Genomic DNA, 18,506 nt, shown 5'->3' on the forward strand with positions numbered 1-18,506 from the left:
TGCGTTGCCTTCTGAGCTTGGTGCTTTTTTCTTCCCCCACTGCCGAAGACAATCTGATTTACTGTTTGACTGAGAGTTGCATTTCTGTTTAGAAGGTGAAACGTCCAAGTCAGTTAGCCAAATTATTCCCCGACGGCTCCAATATTGCGCCAGAGTCCCAGAGTCAGTTATTTTTATGTCTGACTGTATTTCAAATGTGCAGGGTGATAAATAAGACCCGCCTCGAGCTGCAAACTATCTCAGTGTGATGAAGAACAATTGACAAAAATTAACCCAGCCAAAGCATTGGGGTTTTCGCGAGCCGCTGGAGCATAAATCAGCCTCGCGGGCTGCTTCGGGAAGCTGCGCGCTCGGAGCCGCGCGTCCGCCGCGCGCGGTAGTGGCTTCCAGCAGCCGCTGGGCTCGCCTGGCCCTAGCGAGTGGGGCTTGGCCGCGGGGACCCGAGCGAGGACAGGACGCGGTCCCTGGATCAGAGTCCTCCCAGAAGGGACTCACTGGCGGAGGAAGGCTTGGCTTTTCTCCCTAATTCACCATCTCTAATTCTCCAACCGTGTGTGTGTGTGTGTGTGTGTGCGCGCGCGCGCAAAATCAAAGGGGACTAAGGGAGGCCAACTTGGCAGGGGGTATGTGTAGGGTCGACGGGCAGGCAGCAACAATCTAGACTGTTTCTGGATCCCCAAGGAGTTCCTCTGTTCGAGTCACTTGAAAGGCACGTTCGTCCTAGCTATTAACAATCAAACCCTTCCCGGGAAACCGAGGGTGGCTCCCTGGGAAGCTCTGCGGCGGCGCTGCAGCTGCTGCTGTCCGGACCCCGCGTGCGCGTTCACTTGCCAGGGCTCCCGCCCCGGTCCCGGGACGCTGGCTCCCACTGAGCCCGCGCCCTCTTCCTCGGGGCGAAGTGGCGGGCCACGGCGCCCCGAGCCTTGTAGGTCAGGCAAGGCAAGGGGCGCCCTAACCAGTCGCCGCTGGCCCGCGCCACCTGTTGGAGTGGGGAAGCCGGCGACGCGCGGCTACCGGCGGACTCACGCTCAGCGGCCAGAGTGAAGTCCGGGCCGCGGAGCCGCGGGTTTCTGCTGATAAGTGCAAAGAACCACCGTCTCGGTGCTAAGTGCACAGTAAGTGCGAACAATACAAGGATCATTTCCTGGGGCGTTCGCTGTTGGGAGGCCGCTGGGGAGTTACGGAGGAGTGCGGGCGACCGCGGCCCCTCTGCGCCTCCCCTTGCCGGCGAGAAGGGTGAGCCTCGGCCACCGCCCGGCACGGCGTCCGGCTCAGTGACTTCTCCAGCCCCTTAAAGCCGCACCACCCTACCCGGGCAGCCTGGGAGGCGAGGAGACCCCGCGGTTAGCGCGTGTGGCTTGTGTGCCTGCGTGCGTGCGTGCCCGTGAGCGCGCGAGCGTGCGCGCCTGGAGCCGCCTCGGGCTATCAACCGGGCGTAGCGCCGTAGAGCCGGGGGGGATGGAGTGGAGGGGAGCAGGCTGTTCTTGTTTTCTACTTGAGCCCACAACTCTGTTCAAAAACTCGGTTACAGAACAAAGTCAGTGAAAACCTCAGCCCCCCGCCCCGCCCCCCACTTCCCGCAGGAGCTTTAGGTCTGGCGCAGCGCGGGCCACGCTTTTCTGCGGACACTGCCCGGGAGCTGGGCGCCCGCCGCGCTCGCTGCTGCGGTCCCGAAGCCGCATCCAGAGGCGCCTGGGCCTCTTGGTGGCTCCGGGGCCCTGCGGCGCACGCCCCTGCTCGCGCTCCGCCCTGCGGTCCGGGGCCCCACCGGCCTGGGCAGCCGCGCCGCCCACCGCTTCCTCACCCCGGGGCGTAAACCCGAATCCACCCAGACCTCCGGCCTCGGCCCGCGCCCCGGCCGGCGGCCCGCCCCTCCGGAGCGCTCGGGGACGAGCAAGGGGGTGGTGGCCGACCGCGCTGCGCTCCCGGCGCGGGGCCGCGTGTATTTGTATCGTGACCTTGTGCACGTCCCAGCTTTAACCTCCTCCAAATTACAGCTTGGATCATAACCCCTGCCCTGCTTGCCCGCCGGGTGGTGGGGTAATATATTCCGGTGGGGCGGGAGGGGGGGTGGCAGAGAGACTGCCAACTCCCCCTGTGTGCCTGAGCTCAGCCCGCCCAGAATTTTGAGGCAGTTCAGGCCCTGGCCTGCGACCTCCTCCAGGAAGGGGCTCTCGGGGGTTTAGGCTCCGCGGAGCCCGCACGTCCCCGGGTGCTTGGCTCCGGGGTGACCCCAGCATCTGGCCGCGGCGGGCCGCAGTCGTGACTCTCGGCAACCCCAGGCGGGAGGAGGAGCTGGCCGACGCAATTTAGGCTGAAGGGGAAGTCGTGTGGGTTACCCTGATCTGCGGACGCGGTGAAGGCGACCCCGAGTCGCGCCAGAGAACCACCAGCCTCAGAGAAGGCACGGGTTTCTGACTGTCAGACCTACGCGCGGAGAGTCCTTAAAGGAAGAAGTCTCCCAACCCTTCACAAAAATATAAAACCGTCTGGAAGAGGAAACATCTACTGGATGGAAGGAGATAATTGCAAATAAAAGGTAATGAGGAGGAGGAACCTGAAAGGAATGGTAACACAGGTTTTCTTTGCACTTGACTGTAGGTAAACCCCAGAGTTTTAATGCTATCATGCAGCCAACCCTCTAACAGAAGGCTTAAATCTCCCCAAGCCGTGGGCCAGCCGGCAGAGATTTCTCAGGCAGCTTCCCACGACCTGTTGCCATTACCACCGCCTCAGATATGGGTAAGGAATGCGCTTCCGCCCCCCCCCCCCCCATTGCCATTGCCATTGCCATTGCCATTGCCATTGCCATTTAAAATCCCAGAGCACACCACCTAATAACTTTCTTGACTTCTCATTACTGAGGCTCTCTTTCGTTTTGTTTTGTTATTGTTGTTTAGAAAGGCATATTTCACAAGTTTTTAAGTAGGTCAGCTGTTTCAAACTGCCCCATCTTGAATCATAGCAGAACAAAAAAAAAATGAATGCAACATAACCTGTGTATGGGGGTAGTGATCTAAGATGGTTCTGGGCTCTCAGTTGTATAGTTATTTCTAAGAAGACTTCATTTAAAAAAATGAAAAACATTTGGGGCAGTTACAGTTACATTAGTACATATTGTGGAAATAAGCTTGCAGTTAGAGAAAAATTATTAGAAACAGCTGTGACGTTAATGTTTCAAAACCCAGAGTACTCAGTTCGCTCAGTATCTACTTTTCATCATAATTTTTTCTTGTGCATCCACATAATGCACTACTTTCTGTGTATAATATAAGACACTTGTTTAATAAAGCGAGTGATTGTCTGTGTCAGGGAGATTTGGTCCTCTCTCCCTCTCCCAGTCCATGTGCAGAGCAGATCAAAGACCTGAATTACCTCTGTCTTTCCAAAGACAGCCAGATGGTGTCTTGATTTTTTTCTTTTTTTTTTTTCAGATTGGCTAGCAATAGAATTCAAAGGACTAAAGAGTCTGTGTGATGCTACAGATGAAAGCTCTACCCAGGTAAGTTATATTTTAATTAATATCATGCATACCTTATCTTATTCCACTAAAGTTTTGAGGGGTCACATGGGAATCCATATAAGAAATAAATATGAAAATGATGAATAAGTTATAGAAAAAGACAACATAGAAATCACAATCTTGGGTCAAGATGAGAAGAAAATAAGAACCCTAATAAGTATGTGGAGTACTAGACAATTATTAAAGAGGAGCTTTAAATTTGTCTCTGAGCCTCCTAGCAGCAAAAGTGAAATGTGATTCTCATTGCACACAAGGAGAAATCCTATCAGATTCTTTCAATAAGCAAGCTATTCCCTAAACTGATGGCAGTGGTGGTGGTGGTGGTGGTGATGAGAACAATGATACTGGAAGCACCATAGCATGTTTTACAGGCTGCTCCATATGCGAGAACAACTGTTCCCCTCCTCCACAAGCCCCCACACACTTAGATACTCTTTTTTTTTTATTTTTACTTCATTATAGTTAAAATAAAGTTGTTTGTCTATATAGAGGCAGTTGGGTGTTTGGAAAGAACTTTGGAATCAGAAAGACCTGAATTCAGTGCTGGCTTCTGCACCTAGGGCTCTGCTGTAACCTTTGGCAAGGCACTTAATCTCTCTCTATCTGAGACCCAGTTTTCTTTATAAAATGGGCACAATCTACCCCAAAGGCTTATAGAGCAGCCATTCCAGAGCCTGGCACTAAGAGACCTTTTTCTAAGTGTTAGGTTATTACAGCCATGTTTTATTGTCATTAACATAACACAAGTGTTAGTTTCCTTTCTCCTTTTCTACAGCAATAAAGTATTCAAGGGGACACTACTTTTGGGCTTCAGAGCAAATAAGAATACCAAAGTTTGGACTTGAAGATGTTAGTAAAGTTAAATAAACAAGGTCTCTGAGTTCCCTTACCCTCCTTACTTGCCCACAATGATTAAGTTTCTGGAAAGAGAAGAGGGTGTTGATAAGATAGACCTTGCCCTAAACCAGCAAGGGTAGGAGTGGGTCAGTCCCGGAGGCTGCAGGTCCACAGGTAGATTCTGCTCCAAATCACCAGGGGATGGCAGCTATCAGAATCACTTGGGATAAGTCACTGCATGAATGAGTTCCAAGAGGAGGTAGATAGATCTTTGAGTATTATGTTGGAGGCGGATGGGAGCACAAAGGTTTTACAGATCACTACAGAAAGTCAGTATTCTATTAAATATTGGGGGTTTGGGCCAGGAACAAAATACAAAGTGACATTTCCCTTTCCCCCATCCTCCCTCACTCTGTCTCTTACTGTGTAGATCTTTAAAACTGAGTACTTGTTGAGAACCCAGCAGTGGTAAGTCTTATGGAGACCGGTTGTTTGTCCTGGATCTACCACCAGGCAAATGGCCTCTGAGATCTTCCATTTTTGTCCCTCTTCCTTCTTTCACCTGCTCAAACCCACTAAACTGTAGGGCACCTGGGTGGCTCAGTGGTTGAGCATCTGCCTTTGGCTCAGGTCATGATCCTGGGGTCCTGGGATCGAGTCCCACATCTGGCTCCCCGCAGGAAGCCTGCCTCTCCCTCTGCCTTTGTCTCTGCTTCTCTCAGTCTCTCATGAATAAATAAATAAAATCTTAAAAAAAAAAAAAAACTAAACTGTAACCCTTCTCCTCCTGCTACATCTTGCAGATTGATAATGGGTTAAGTATATCAATATTTTGGTTAAGTATATAAATATTTGGTTAATATATCAATATATTTTCTGAGGTTAGTTGTATCTTAGAAAAGCATGGAAACGTACATGTACATATTTGACCTGCTGTACTAGATTGTAAGCTTCCCAAGCTCGTGAACTTCATGATGTTTATGTTGATTGGCTGAATCTAGGACAGCAGGTAATTTATTTCAGGAAGCCCCATGACTAATAAGCAGCATGGCATAGCAGAGTGAGCAAAGACTTGGATTCGGAAGAAACCAGCTCAAGGTTTTGTCGGCTCTCATTGGCTCCATGAGCTTGTGTAATCATCTAACATCCTTAGCTTCCACCTCAAGTATTCCGATGAAGTGACCGCAGTGATGCCACATGGCACCAATACTTTATGATCCTGAATCCATCTGAGAGTAATCTCATCTTCCTCTGAATTAGCCCTCACGGCATTTTATTTCTCCATCTTTTAGGCACATAACACATCCCTCTTTACATTAAACCTATTGGAAACTATTTCTTATGCCCTCTGTCATTCCATAAGCTGGCCCCATGAGTGCAGGAACAGTTTCTACATCAGTATTTCCCAAAGAGCTATTCCAGTGTTTTGTAGCACTATACTCAATAAATATTTGTGAGTGAATAAAACCTTATCCTTTATTCATAACATCCACTTATTTGGTGTAAAAGAGGGAAGGCTAAACTTTGGGAGGGCTGGTGCACATAGGTCTCCTTTTCTGCCAAGTCCTGCTGTCTTATCTCCAAGTCAGCCAAGGGGCACAGTCAGGCTAGAGTTGCTTGTTTGTGGAGTACAGGCCAAATGATCTAGAACATATATCCAACCCCCTTCCTTAGCAGATGCACAGAATGTGGCAGAAGGAAAACAGGCTATGATGACAGAAGAGAGAGGCATATGAGGAAGAATTTCTCCTCCTGTTAAGTGTAGACAGTGGATATGAAGCAATGTGGTACCCAACCAGCAGTGGGGTCCACCCGTCCCATGAAGAGGGATTCAATGAAGCCTGCCTATTCCTGTGGCATGATTTTCTTGGCCATGTTGCCAACTCCCTGAAGCTCTCCCAGGGAAAGGGAGATGGAAAGGAGGAGTGAGAAGACAGCCACATTCTGTTAAAACATGTGCCTCTGGATTCTTCTCCTGGCTTTAATGGATTCCAGAATATGGTTATAGGCAGAACTGGTAAACAGTATTCTGGAACAGTCCTGGTGGGAGAAGGATACAGGAAATTCTCACAATTTCTGTGCTTCTTCCATCATTTGGATCATTGGGACTGCAACCCTGCCCCATCCTCAGCCCTCAATGCTTATCTTAGACTGAAGCTCCTCCAAGTAGTCCTTCATGCTGTGACCCTCCCAGGGACTCAACATTCCTGCTCTTCCACCTTGGGAGACTGGTGCTTCTGGCGCTTCTTGGGCTATTGCTCAGTGCCCCCCAAGTTACTGATATGCGCTCCATGGTCATCCCAACTTCTCATTACCAGGCCTAAGTACATACTTGGATCTTGCATGTTGGAGGCCCTGCTGAAGTGTCGCCTTTTTACCTGTATTGAATTGAGCTGTAGTAGTCCAGATTACTTACCTTTTCCTGTTGCTCTGGATTCTCCTTCTTCCTTTCCCAGCCTCAACCCCACAGAGCAGTGAAAATCCCTTTTTCGTGAGTTAGTGCATTCTGGCTCTTCCTTCTAAGGGTCCTCTCCCTGATTGGCAGGTCCAAGGGTGTGGAATGGTACATCCTGTGCACTTTTCCTCTTTTGCCCCTTTGTACCTGCAAGAAGTCCCCATGTACCCACATATAAAGTCTGGAATCTGTTCTCCTTGGGGCCGGTTAGGTTTCCTTGAGCTCAGTTGGATGCATATTCATCTCTGTCCATTTATGGTGCATTTATTATGTAAGCCTCAGACTTCTTTTAGGAAATTTCAGCATTCTAGAGGTTATTTATTAGTCATGGAAATTAATATTAACCGCAGCCTCAGACAATCTCTGAATAACAGTGGAATAACCCAATACTAGTCTACTTACTTAAGATCCTGATGTGGGTGAGGTGGCATCTTTCCTCCAATTGGTGACTCAGGACCTAGGCTGACCCCTTCTTGTAGCTGTGCCATGGAGAACCTGACTTCCAAGTTTGATGAGGAAAGGAAAGAGGATGTGTGGGGAAAGCATACCCACTCTTAATTACCTCAGCCTGGAAATGACACTTGTGACTTCTGATCACATTCTGTTGGCCAGAAATCAATCCCAAAGCACCATGTGCCTGCAGAGGAATCTGGGAAATGTAGTATTTCCTTTTTTTTCCCAGGAAAATGAAAGTAAAACAATTTGATGTCTAAGTGTCTTTTTCTTGGTCACAAGTTTTGAAAGGAAACTCGTCTGTTTCCTGGACAAGAGAACTTCCAGACTAGTGTGCCGCATACTCAGAGGACAAGGAAAATAGAAAACACAGCTTAATCAGGTACAAAAACTAAGATGAATACTATAGGCCAAGATTTGAGCTTTGCTCTGTGGAGCTAGTTCAAGGACAAAGTTCTCTTTGAGGTCAGGGAGAATTACATTCCGTGAAATTGAAACCAGGTATCTGGAGGAAGATGAGGATATAAGGAGCCAAAGGATATCCTCTTATTGTGGAAACAGCCATATCAGTGTGAAAAGCCCTAAATCCATCTATTACAGATTTCCATAGTCGTTTTATTACCAAAGTTGTTTCCAGTGACTTGAAACTTGGGAAGGTTTAAAAAAAAAAAAAAAAAAAAAGCAAAGAAACTTGGGAACATTTAGCCAACAACCTATAGTGAGATTCCAAAGTCTAGGAATTAATCACGTCTTTTCTGGCCTTTTACTTTTAGTCCTAATACATACTATCAGCACTCTCCCTTCCTTCTCTGTCTTGGTTAACATTTTATTTGTATCCTTAATGATTTAACAGATGTCAAACTTTGTTATGCATTTGACAAGGGCTGACATTGCTCAAGCGTCTTTGCCCAGGTCTGGTCCATTTATGAGGGGATAACAGACCACTGATGTCATTTTCATGTGCTTTGATGGAAGTTTTAGTGTCCCAACTCCCCTGTGGAGGGAGTTTTACACTTCTAAAGTGGCTGCAGCCTTCTTGTTAAGTTCTTTTCCCAACACACTTTTGCATTTTACCTTCTCAGTGAACAGTTTTTCTAAAACCGTTTTAGGATATTTGGTTCAACACCAGTCAGCTCAAATTTTCCAGATGAGATGTATAGTTAAGAGAAGAAAACTTGAAATCTTCAGTTTCTAGGGGAGATGATGGACATGGTACATTGATCTGTATTTCCAGTCCTCAAAGAGATTAGAAAAAAAAAACCTTTGTGTTGTCTGTTCTTAGAACAGTTGCATTTATTGTTTAAAATAGCCTGACAAAAAAAAAAAAAATAGCCTGACATATTATTCTCATTCCTGAACTTGTATGTGAGCAGGTCTTAGAAGTCCTGCCAGAGCTTTAGAAACTGCTTGATTGGTTAGTACTCACTGGCTATATTTAAAGCACCCAAGGAAGGTCTAGGCAAAGTGAGGAACTAAATGGAGATCTATTATATGCCAGAGACATGTTGTGAACTATGCTGACCACTAAGACTTGACCTTCACCTTCAAGAGTTTATAGCCACATGAGCAGTGTGAAAAATAAAAAATAAATTAGCTGTATTAAAAAAGCAGAAAAAGCATGATCAGAGGTGAACCAATGAAAATCCCTAAAGGAAGCTTAAGTAAAAGTATTTGGCTGATATTCTTTTAGGCGGAAGTATGAAAAATGTCTGAGTAGGAGTTAGGACCAAGTTAAAGGAGCAAGAGTTGAGAGGTGGTTTTTCATGCAGATCCTTTCACTACTGCTTGTGTGACTTTGGGACGAAGTTCTTTAACTTTTATGAGCTTCCTTTACCTCAACTGAGAAACAGCACTGTGAACCCTGGCAAACACGTTAACTGATTGTGTGGGTCAGATGAAACAGAATGTATTTTTTTAGATTTTATTTATTAGAGAGAGAAAGCACAAGCAAGGAGAGAGGCAGAGGGAGAGGGAGACGCAGGCTCCCGCTGAGCAGGGACCCCACCACCACCACCCTATCCATCACATGGGGCTCCACCCCAGGACCCTGGGGTCATGACCTGAGCCAAAGACAGATGCTTAACCAACAAAGCCACCCAGGAACCCTAAAACAGCCTGTTTTGAGAGTGCTTTCAAATGGTGATGTGCTCTATCAAGGTGAAGGCAAAGAGAGGTCTTAATTCTGCATTCTCGGCTCTCTCTTCTTCTGTTCCCTACCCTGTCATCCACACATAAACTGCCAGGACAGTGCATGCAGGAAACAAAACTTTTGAGTGGAGGTGGTGTGGTTGTGATTGTTTTTTGGTATGTTATTTGACACCACATGTATATGTAAAAACAGTAATTTTGGTGAAGACCTTTTTTCCCTAAAAATTTGCTTATTTCAGCTGCTGAAATAATTTACTATGTGAATGGAAACAATTTAACTACAGTAGGATGTGACACTTGGTGGTGACACTAGACTAGTTCTCCAAAAATCAATTTGCCAAATTACCAATTGTAGGAAACCAGCAAGCATATATCTTTTACCAGGGGGAGGAGAGTTTGTAAAGAGACTTTTCACCAGCTGAAGTAGAGGCAGAGGCAGGGCATACACCTGCAGAAATAGAAAAGGCTGTGTAAAGTGTGTTTAAAAAGAAACTCATCTGTTCACATCTTAATGTTGAATCTTGGAGAATTGCTTCAGCAACTGAAATGTGACTCAGATGGGAAACTGATAACTGAGCTACTCTATCAAATCATCTATGAAAACTACTGGTGTGAACAATCACCAAAAATAAACTTTCAAAAGAATTCAGCAGCAACTCAGTGAATTGAACAATTCGTCAGAATGGTAGAGGGTGACCATTGATTTAAAAGAGAATGGGTTGAATCTACACTGCTTTCCCCATTGTGCACGCACACACATGCATGCATCTGTGTATGTGTGTGTATGTAAGTACTGCAGTGGTATTTTTTAGGCAATGGGGATTGCCAAAGCTGGGTGAGAGTTAGGACCATAGTTTTCTATGGTTTATGCAGTTTGGAGCAGGATCAAGAATGCTGTTGAGGATAGACAAGAATGGAGGCAAATGATTGGCTGTAAAATGGCCCACAGAACACAGGTGTACTGGTCCTGTCCCACAAATGCTGGAGTCCAGATGCAGAGAGGCCAGTCACATTTCAGAAGCGCCTACAGTAGGTTTAGAACTCTGGTTAAGGAATGGCTCTGAAGCTCTCAGGTGGTTAGAAATGTGGGTTGGTGGCATTAGTGCCAGCATCTGAGAGCAGGACAGGACCACAATAGATGATGCTGGATCAGAAACCAGGAACCCCATGTTCTGGCCCCAGTGCTTCTCTTAAATTGCGGTAGACCAGTGCTTTTAAAACTCTCTATGAAGGACTTCTTTTGTTTTTTTCATTTCCAATCCCTTTAGGACTGACACATGGTATTGGTGTACATGACATACAGTCAGCTTTTGCCGCATGCAACTTACCAAATAAATTAGATGACACTTGAACTGATCTACACTCAATTCAGTGAGACAACTATATTGATCATGGGCTTGCATATTTCAGAAATGTCAAAGTGTTGTAAATTTTAAAGTGCTTGTTCTCAATTTTGATCTCTCCTTTTGAACTTATAAACAGTTTAGGGACTGACACTGGAATAGGTATTTTCCAAATTGTTTTCTACTTTGACATGTTACTAATGCAGATGTGGGAGGTTGAGTCATCTTTCAAATACTATGATGCTTCCTTTATGGGTCCTGGTTAGAGGATGGGATTGTGAAACTGCATATTGGGAAATGCTTCAGAAAAGCGAAGCTTAAATGCAGATTAAGAAGATACTGATTGTCTTGCAGCCTGTTTCTCCTTCTCCTTTAGTATTTGAACCACAGTCTCTAGCTATGAAAGAGTAACTGCATTTCCCAGCCTCCTTGCAACTGGGAGGTGGTCATTTGCTAAATTCTGGGCAATAGCATACAAGCAGAGGTGGTGTGACATCTTCTGAGAAGCCTGAAAGGAAAAGATTCAGAAGGGAGCCATAATTGCTGGGGCTCCACCATTGATGGTTAGCTGCCATGGGAGTAGCAGCCCTGAAAAGCACGGCAACAAGACAGATAGAGCCTCTGTCCCTTTCACCATAGAATCAAAGTGTTACAGGAGGCTGTAATATCAAAATGAGTATGTAGGGAAGAAATAAGATTCTGTACTTTTTTAAAAAAGGTTTTATTTATTTTTGAAGATTTTATTTATTCTTTTAAAAGATTTTATTTATTTATTCATTCATGAGAAACACAGAGAGAGGCAGAGAGAGAAATAGGCTCCCTGCAGGGACCCTGTTGTGGGACTTGATCCCAGGACCCTGGGATCATAACCTGAACCAAAGGCAGACACTCAACCACTGAGCCACCCGGGTGACCAATTTATTTATTTTTAAAGATTTTATTTCTTTATTAGAAAGAGAGTGAGAGTGAAAGAGTACATGGAGGAAGAGGGAGAAGAAGACTCCCCACTGAGCAGGGAGCCCAATGCAGGGCACCATCCCAGGACCCTGGGATCATGACCTGAGCTAAAGGTAGACACTTAACTGACTGAGCCATGCAGGCACTCCAAGATTCTGTATTTTTAAAGACAGTGTTATCTTGGTATTTCATTTATTTGCTGAAGCCAATCCTAAACAATATAAGTACAATTTAAAAATCCTTATATTTTTATTAAAGTATATATTTAACAAAACATAGTTTACTATCTTAATCCTTAAGCCAAGAATTTAAAATGTGATTTAATCTTTTTATGATCAACGGGAATCAACACAAAGAGCTATGATTATATGTGCCAGCATCTAGGAGACCATAACTACCTGCTTATGAGGACTGTGTTTATAAGATCACTTACCTTGTCAGCTCCACCATTCGTACTCAGTGGGCCTGCATCTAGAAGGTAGAACGATCTGTTTAAAAATTTGTTTCTGCCTCCAGATGGCTGCAACATGGAAATTAAATATATTAAAGCTGAGTAGAATCAATTCTACTTCTATTTGTTAAGCACTAATGTGCCAAGCACTGAGCTAGATGCTAGGCACACACAGATCAATCAATATAATTCTTTCTCTCAAGTTTAAAATCCAGTGGGACATTGTTAGTGACATCAACAAAATATTCTAGGAGAAAGGGAGCTTTTATTTTGCCTGGTTTTGGAGTGGGGTTGTTAGGAGAAGTGGGAAAGACTTCATGGAAACGGTGACATTGAGGCTGGGTTCTGATGTGGGATACTACCACAGGAAGAAGTGCTGATCATGTTACTTGTAGGGACACAGCTCAGGAGAGTCCTGACAGAGTGAGAGTGCATAGCATATTGGGAAATAACACAGGGAGACTGGGACATGTGGCTGGAAAAGGAAGTTGAAGCCACATTTAAAAAGACTTTAAATTTTTTATTTAGGATTTTGGTCTTTGCGGGCAGTTTGGATCATTGAAGTGGGTTGTTTATTTATTTGTGTGATTCTAAGCTGGACATAGATATGATACAATCTCTAATCTTAGGGAAAGAAATCAGACGATACTGTAAAATATATATTGATTGGGAAAAATGATAGGAATCTACTGCAGTATATTATATACTATGATCTACTACAGTATAGATGAGGTCAGAACTCAAATCATTGGCTATAAGGGAGAGAGAGGCTTGTGAGACATGCTTTTAAAGAAGCAAGAAGACTTGGGGGGGTTAGTTGTATATGTGAAATGAGGGAAAGGGAAGAGTTAGTTTCAATGTAGGTAATGATACTGATATTAGATTTAAAAGGAAAATCAATTTTAGGGAGAATGGTGTTTTTAGGACATCAGAGCATGTTAGGATAATGTAATACCTAAAGGACGTCAAAGATGAATATTTTTTCCTCTGCTATCCTCAGCAAATGGTGCTCAGTGGTGCTCAGTGAAACCTGCTGCACTGTAACAAAGGTATATTGAGTTAATGACTAAATCATTCAACTACTGGAAAAGTCGGGATGACATAGGGATTTGGAAGTCACCAGCATCTGTGTGATGCTTGAAGCTATGGGAGTTGCTGGAATGAACAAAAGCACGAACAGAGGTTCAAAGAGATTTAGAAACCTTAGGAAGTCTTATTAAGGAATAAAGAGGAGAGCTAGTGAGGGTATTGCAGAAGAGGTGATCAGATAAAACTGTGTTCTAGAAAACAACATAAGACAGTTTTAGGATTGAGAGAGTGGTGAATTCTACTAAATGCCACCAAGGAGGAAACTTTCACAAAGACTAAGGTCAGCAAATTTGGAATTAAGAATGACGGTGACCATGTAATTCAACTTCTATAGAGTGATCTCTATAGAGCAATTTCTATAGCTACGTACCTCCACCTTCATTTCTGAGTCAGTAGGTAGAGCATACTACTGCTGCCAGTCCAGGACCATATTTGGAGAACCACTGCCATAGAATATCAGAGAGAGAAAACAATTGAATTATTTGAGGATAAAAGAGAAATAGTTTCCTCCTAAACTAGAAGTTTCTGAAAAGTTGTGAAAAAAAGGGCGGGGGGGTCCCATTCTACTCACAAATTAGTGACTTCATCACTTCCTGGTAGAGAAGTAACAGAATCTATTTTTCTTAAATATTTGAAGCTGAAGAATTTTTGTTAAGACATGCAACCTCTTTGAACTTCTGGTTTCTGTTCTGTATAAAATAAAAATAATAAAACCAACCTCTGTGCATTGTTCTTGGGAATAAGTGAAATAATATGACAGTGATATTATTGTATTCATGTCAGTGTTTAGTGCTCAAGTAAATAATTGTTGAGTGAGAGCATATACATTATTTATCCAAAAGCAAAATAGCCTGTACATACATTAATATATCTGATCATAATAAAGATTGCCTATACACATTTCCAGCAGCCCTCCAAAATATGTTTTTATATTTGGCTCTCCATTGCTATCTATAAATTATAAATTGAGCAAGAATAAAAGTCTTGATGACTGTTTTCAGGGACAGTGAATTTTAATCTACATACCACAAAGCTTTTTCCTTCTTTCTCTTTGAATATGTGCTATTCCAAAATTTCTGTCTCCTGAAATATTTTCAACTGGTCACATTTAAAAATAAACATTTAAGTTAATCATTTAAAATTTATTTCACTAATGTGATCAGGGAATATAAATCACTAAAATGTGTCTGAGTAAAGACTATGAAGATCTATTCAAATAAAAAATGTAAATGTAAAAAAATATGTGAACATTTTCTGAAGGATTTAATAGGAAACCAAAACAAATGGCCAATATTCTTTATTAAACAAATGAAGTATTCCTTTAAATTATACTATGATTAAGTAATGAATCCACAAACTAGGATCTTGAGAAATAAAATTTAAATATGTCTTATAAATATCCTAATCCAGTAATTGTATTTAGGTAGGCAATAGTTATTGAATGTGCTTCTTATGATTATATTACAAAGATATTTTAAAATTGTGTATGCATATTCAGAGAAGGAAAATATTATCTGTGATAATATCAACTTAACATAATTGTTCTGAAGATTAGATTAAATGATATCTATAAAATATATACATACCTGGAACAAAGTAAACATGATAATAACAACAATAATAAACATAGTAGCTATTACTATTTTTGTCTGAAGTAATGGTTAAGTCATTACTACATTAGCCTAATTTAATCACTATTACTTCACTACATATAGTAGGTAGTATTATCTGTAGCCTCATTTTATAGATGAAGGAAATTAATTAAGACTTAGTGAGGTGAAGTAACATCTTAAGTAGCTAGTAAGTAGTGGAACTAGTATAAGAACGCAGACCCTCTAGCTCCAGAGCTATGCCCTCTAATCCATTATAACACCTACATGTGTTGGGTATGTACAGTATGCCTGAATCTAATAGAAATGTTAATAAGAGAAAACATAATATTAAATATGTATCCAGTGCATTTACTTTGAAGTATTTAATTAGAAAGCATGCTTGAAGTTAACTTGAATATAGAAAATGTGTCTAAAAGGAGATGGTGATTATGTAGATACTTACTAAAACATGCCAAATTAAATGCTACACACATTTAGTAAATCACATATCTGATAAGGGGCTGTATCAAGAGTAGATAAAGAACTCTAATAACTCAATAATAAAAAGACAATCCAATTAAAACTGGGCAAAGAATCTGAATAGACATTTCTCCAAATAAGATATATAAATGGTCAATAAGCACAAGAAGAGTTACCTGATAATCATTAGCCATCAGGGAAATGCAAATCAAAAGCACATTAAGATACCATTTCATATCTACTGGGGTGGCTAGAATCAAAATGTCAGAAAATAACAAGTGATGATGAGGATGAGAAAAAATTGGAACTTCCATACACTGCTGGTGGGAATATAAAAGAGTGCATAGCCACTTGGGAAAACAATCTGTCAATTCTTTAAATTATTTCAGAGAGAGTTAACATGTGACCCAGCAATTCCATTCCTAAATATGTGCTAAAGAGAAATTAAAACATAGTTCACCCAGAATCTTGTATGTGGATGTTTATAGCAACATTATTTTTAATAGCCAAAGAGTGGAAACAATCCAAATAACCATCATCTGATGAATGAATAAAAAGGATAAGTCCACACGATGGAGTATTATTTGGCCATGAAAAGAAATGAAGTTCTGATATGGGCTACAACATAGACGAAACTTGAAAACATGCTAAGTGAAAAAAGCCTACACAAAAATTTGTTTCTATATACTCCCAATGAACTATCTGAAAGAGAAGTAAAGGAAACAATTCCATTAATTATAGCATCAAAAACAATAAAAATACTTAAGGATAAACTTAACCAAGGAAGTGAAAAAAAGAAATGGATTTAACCAAGGAGTTTTCTGTATGGTGAAATCTGTAAGACATTGATGAAAGAAATTAAGAAGAGAGCAATAAATGGAAAGATACCCCATGTTCATGGGTTGGAAGAATTAATATTGCTAAAATGTCTATATTACCCAAAGCCATCTATAGATTCAATGCAATCCCTACCAAAATCCCAATGGCATTTCATGTCTATAATGGAATATTATTCAGCCATAAAAAGGAAGAAAATCCTGCCATTTGTGAAAACATCAATGTACCTGGAGGGTATTATGCTAAGATAAGTTAGACCTAGAAAGAAATTTACTGAATGATCTTACTTATATGTGGAATCTAAAAAAGCTGAACTCATAGGAACAAAGAAAAGATTGGTGGTTTCCAGGGGCTTGTGGAGTAGGGAAGTAGGGAAATGTTGGTCAAAAGGTACAGACTTCCAGGTATAAAATGATTAAGTTCTGGGGATTTAATATATAAAATGGTGATGAAACTTAACAATACTGTATGGTATACTTGAAAGTTGCAAAGAGGGTAGGTCTTAAATGTTCTCACCCCCACCCTCCATACTATAGTCCTAGAAGAAGCAAAGATATGCTGATTTCCATGCATAAAATCTATTTCCTTTGGTCTCTATTGTACTGCATAATACATTTAGGCTTCAGCAAAAACTACAGGGCATACAAAGAAGCAAGAGAAAAATACAACACGATTTCAAGAGACAAAGTAATCGACGACAGACTAGACTAAGATATAACACGGATGTTGGAACTCTTGGACAGGATATTTAAAATGATTAATATGTCAAAGGATCTAGTGGAAAAAGTGTATAATGTGCATGATTAGATGGGTAGTATCAGGAGAGAGATGGAAACTATAATAAAGAATGAAATGGAAATGCTAGGAAAAAATCATTTAAAGAGAGATGAAGAATGCTTCCCATGCCTTCTTGAGTCATCAGTAGAATCAATACAGCTACGGGAAGAATCAGTGTACTTGAAGATAGACTGATGAAAAATCACCCTAACTAAAAAGGAGGAGAAAGAGGAGGGAAAGGGGAAACAGAACAGAGCACTTAAGATCTGTGGGACAATAACAAAAATCTAACATATGTGTAATTGGAATCCCAGATGAGAAGAAAGTGAACAGGACATGAAATATTTGTTTATAAGAAGAAATAATGGCCTAGGGGCCTAGGTGGCTCAGTCAGTTAAGCATCCAACTCTTGATTTCAACTCAGGTCATGATGTCAGGGTTATAAGATTGAGACCCATATGGGCTTTGTGCTCAGCAGAGAGTCTGCTGGAAATTCTCTCTCCCTCTCCTGCTCCTCACTTCACTCACTTGCATTCTCTCTCTCCAATTAAAAAAAAAAGAATAATGGGTAATAATATTCTAAAATTAATCAAAGATTCCAATCAACAGATCCAAAAAGCTCAGGGATCATCAATCAGGATAAAAACAAATACACTGGGTGTCTGGGTGGCTCAGTCTGTTGAGCCTATAACTCTTTGATTTTGGCTCAGGTCATGATCTCAGGGTCGTGAGATTGAGCCCAGCATTGGGCTTCCTACTCAGTGCAGAGTCTACTTCTCCCTCTCCCTCTGTCCCTCCCTCCACTTGCATGAGCTCTCTCTCTCTCAAATAAATAAAATCTTTAAAACACACACACACACACACACACACACACACAAAATACCCAAATAAAATGAAGTATATTTAAACTACTGGGGGATCCCTGGGTGGCGCAGCGGTTTGGCGCCTGCCTTTGGCCCAGGGTGCGATCCTGGAGACCCGGGATCGAGTCCCACGTCGGGCTCCCGGGGCATGGAGCCTGCTTCTCCCTCTGCCTATGTCTCTGCCTCTGTCTCTCTCTCTCTCTCTCTCTCTCTCTCTCTCTGTGACTATCATAAAATAAAAATAAAAAATTTAAAAAAATAAAATAAAATAAACTACTGGAAGCCATGGACAAAGAGAAAATCTTGTAGGCAGCCAGAGAAACAAAAGACAAATTATCTACAGATGAACAAATATAAGAATAACAGCAGATTTTTTATCAGAAACTGCAAACCATAAGATAAAAAGTCATATCTTTAAAATGTTAAAAGAAAAATCTATCAGAATTCTATACATGCAAAAATATCTTTCAAATATGAAGAAGAATTAATGACTTTTCCTGAAAACAAAAAATAAGAAAATTTTTTGCCTGAAATAAATCCTAAAGAATACTGTTCAGGCAGGAGAAATGTGACACCAGACAAAAATTTGGATATACATAAAGAAGAGTGCTGGAAATTAAATAAACGATGAAAAATATAATTCACTTTTCTTAATTCCTTTAAGACATGAATGATGCCCTAAAGGAAGAACAGTAGCAATG

At 42.0% G+C, this 18,506-nt stretch overlaps 1 long non-coding RNA gene across 8 annotated transcripts in view; it reads left to right on the top strand.

Annotated features, from left to right (window-relative positions):
* Positions 1-847: 847 nt before the first annotated feature.
* Positions 848-18,506, top strand: part of LOC102151536 — a 71,491-nt gene continuing 53,832 nt past the window's right edge. For 7 of the 8 annotated variants that reach the window (XR_005367985.1, XR_005367984.1, XR_005367981.1 and 4 more), the window contains exons 1-3: positions 848-1,115; positions 2,602-2,742; positions 3,435-3,502. This is a non-coding gene — a long non-coding RNA (uncharacterized LOC102151536). Of the gene's footprint in view, positions 1,116-2,090; positions 2,540-2,601; positions 2,743-3,434; positions 3,503-18,506 lie in introns of those variants that run through there. The other variant, XR_005367980.1, reaches the window with a different exon arrangement.

Source organism: Canis lupus, chromosome 12 (assembly GCF_011100685.1).
Source record: "Canis lupus familiaris isolate Mischka breed German Shepherd chromosome 12, alternate assembly UU_Cfam_GSD_1.0, whole genome shotgun sequence".
NCBI classification, from domain to species: domain Eukaryota; kingdom Metazoa; phylum Chordata; class Mammalia; order Carnivora; family Canidae; genus Canis; species Canis lupus.